This window comes from Oncorhynchus mykiss, chromosome 3, assembly GCF_057628025.1.
Source record: "Oncorhynchus mykiss isolate SJ-2025 chromosome 3, ASM5762802v1, whole genome shotgun sequence".
Classification (NCBI taxonomy): Eukaryota; Metazoa; Chordata; class Actinopteri; order Salmoniformes; family Salmonidae; genus Oncorhynchus; species Oncorhynchus mykiss.
The window spans coordinates 44,452,858-44,455,950 of record NC_143024.1 but is presented as its reverse complement, the minus strand read 5'-3'; positions in this window follow the sequence as shown (position 1 = coordinate 44,455,950).

The following is a 3,093-nucleotide window of genomic DNA, read 5'->3' as shown; positions in this document are numbered from 1 at the left end:
GTTGCTTTTACGCCAAGCATGACGTTTTGCATTGTTGCCAGGAAGTTGAATTTTGGTTTCGTCTGACCGGAGCACCTTCTTCCACATGTTTGGTGTGTCTCCCAGGTGGCTTGTGGCAAACTTTAAACGACACTTTTTATGGATGTCTTTGAGAAGTGGCTTTCTTCTTGCCACTCTTCCATAGAGGCCAGATTTGTGCAATATGCGACTGATTGTTGTCCTATGGACGGAGTCTCCCACCTCGGCTGTGGATCTCTGCAGTTCATCCAGAGTGATCATGGGCCTCTTGGCTGCATCTCTGGTCGGTCTTCTCCTTGTATGAGCTGAAGGTTTGGAGGGGCGGCCGGGTCTTGGTGGATTTGCAGTGGTCTGATACTCCTTCCATTTCAATATTGTTGCTTGCGCAGTGCTCCTTGGGATGTTTAGAGCTTGGGAGGTCTTTTTGTATCCAAATCCGGCTTTGGACTTCTTCACAACAGTGTCTCGGACCTGCCTGGTGTGTTCCTTGTTCTTCGTGATGCTCTCTGCGCTTTTGGCGGACCTCTGAGACTATCACAGTGCAGGTGCATTTGTACGGAGACTTGATTACACACAGGTGGATTGTATTTGTCATCATTGGTCATTTGGGTCAGCATTGGATCGTTCGGAGATCCTCGCTGAACTTCTGGAGAGAGTTTGCTGCACTGAAAGTGGGGGGGCTGGGTGGTTTTGCCCGCTTAATTTTTCGTTTTTTGATTTGTTGGAGGGGTTTGGGGTGTCCGGTGGATGTCGTTCCGCTTCATGGTTGTGTCCCACTTGTTGTTGATTCTTCACGGAGGGATACGGTTTTGTGTCTTTGTGTTTGGGGCCTGGGGTGTGGCGGGGGGTCGCGGGGTTCGGGGGGGCCGAGTGCTTTCGCAAGGCACTGTATATGTATATGTGTATGTGTGTGTGTGTGTATGTATGTGTGTATATTTATAATGTATATATTTTTATTTAAACATGTTTTTTTATGGGGGGAACGTTTAATTTAACAAATCCTTGTTCCGATCTCCTGACCCACAGTATGTAAAGGTACGGCTGACTATGTCGGTTGCGGATTGTTTATTTTTTGACCGGCAGTGCTTAGCAATATAATCTTGAGGCTATATCTTGCTTATCTCTGGGATTGACCCAGGATGACGCTTAAATGCGCAATATGTTTAAGTTGCAACTTATTCTGTTTAGGTTTATTAGATGTTAACTGAACACTTAACTCGCGGGAGCCTCCTCAGTTCATATGTTAGTAGAAGTTCTAGCATAGTGAGAGGTGAACGTATAGTTGGGATTTTATTTTTGTTTTACCTCTTGTTCGAGGTCGCGCCGTGCTTTTTTGGCATTGGCCAGACAATGTGTTTATTATTTTTATTTATCCTTTTTTTTCTCCTGTTTGTACATGCCTGTTAAATGTGGGTTGATGGGGGGGGGGTAAGTGTTGGAGAAATTAGGGGAACAGGGTGGGAAGTAAAGGTGCTTGCAGGGGGGAGGGGTGGGTTGGATACTGCTCGGGTGTAGGTGCTACATATGCTGATCGTGATGGTTTGGTGCGCTTTCTTACCTTTTTTATCAAGTTACATGGTATGCAGGCCACCATAGGAACTACAAACGAGAGGAGGGCGGGGCTTACATTCACTTCCTGGAATGTCAAGGGTTTAAACGAACCAATTAAGAGGGGCAAGGTCCTAGCCCACTTGAAAGCACTCTCGTCTGATATTATATTTTTGCAAGAAACCCATCTGAAGAATAACTCTCATAGCAGACTTAAGTGTAGGTGGGTGGGGCAAGTGTATCACCCTAACTTCTCTGCCAAAACGAGAGGCACAGCGATTCTGGTACGGAAAGGAAGTCCCTTTCTACATAAAACCACTATTGCGGATAAAGAGGGTCGGTATGTGATCGCAATAGGAGAAATCCACTCTACCTCAGTAACTCTACTAAATATCTATGGGCCAAACATTGACAACCCCTCTTTTTTCAAAAGAGTCCTTGCCCTGATTCCAGATATCTCCCATACTAACCTGGTCATTGGAGGGGACCTTAACTGTGTGCTAGACCAATATTTGGATAGATCCTCTACCCGGCGAACCCCTACCTCCTATTCAAGCGAATTCTTGAATAACTACATAAAAAATTCAAACTTATTTGATATATGGAGGATCGCTAACCCTACGGGTAGGGAATACTCCTTTTACTCTCATCACAAGGTTTACACTCGAATTGACTACTTTTTTGTTGGATGCTAGACTACTCCCCTATACCTGTAATGTGAGGTATCATGATATTATAATCTCGGACCACAGTCCACTCACCTTCTCCCTGAGATTGGGTGACATTGTACCAAACGAGAGGGTCTGGAGGTTGAATCCTCAGCTCCTCACAGAACCAACATTCTGTGAATATCTTAAAGACCAAATTACATTTTTCTTTGATACCAACGACAACACAGAGACCTCCCCAGCATTATTGTGGGAAACACTGAAGGCTTATCTGAGAGGCTGTATCATCTCCTTTCAGGCTGCCAGGAGTAGGCAAAACAGAGGAAAACTGGAAGAACTGGAGGGACAAATTCCATTACTGTATAGGGAGAATGCTAGCCACCCATCTATGTAGAAACATAAAAAAAATAAAAATTTTAATTTAAAATTTGAATATAATCAGATTCTCTCAGCTAAAATTGCTAAATCTTTTCTCTATGCCAAGCAAAAATATTTTGAGTTTGGTGACAAACCACACAAATTACTCGCCAGACAACTTCGAAAAAATGTGAGTGACCGAATGATTCACAGGGTTAAATCTGCATCTGGGGAATTACTCTCTTCCCCCAAAGACATCAATGACAGATTCCGGCAGTTTTATGAGACTCTATATACATCTAAAGCGGATCCAAACCCCTTAATTATGCAAACATTTTTGGAGGACTGTAATCTTCCTGCCCTGAACCAGGAAGATTCTAACTTCCTGAATAAGGAAATATCTCTTGATGAAATTCGAGAAAAAATTAAATCTCTAAAGAGTGGCAAGACCCCGGGCCCAGATGGATACCCTGGTGAATTCTATAAAACATTCAGCAACATG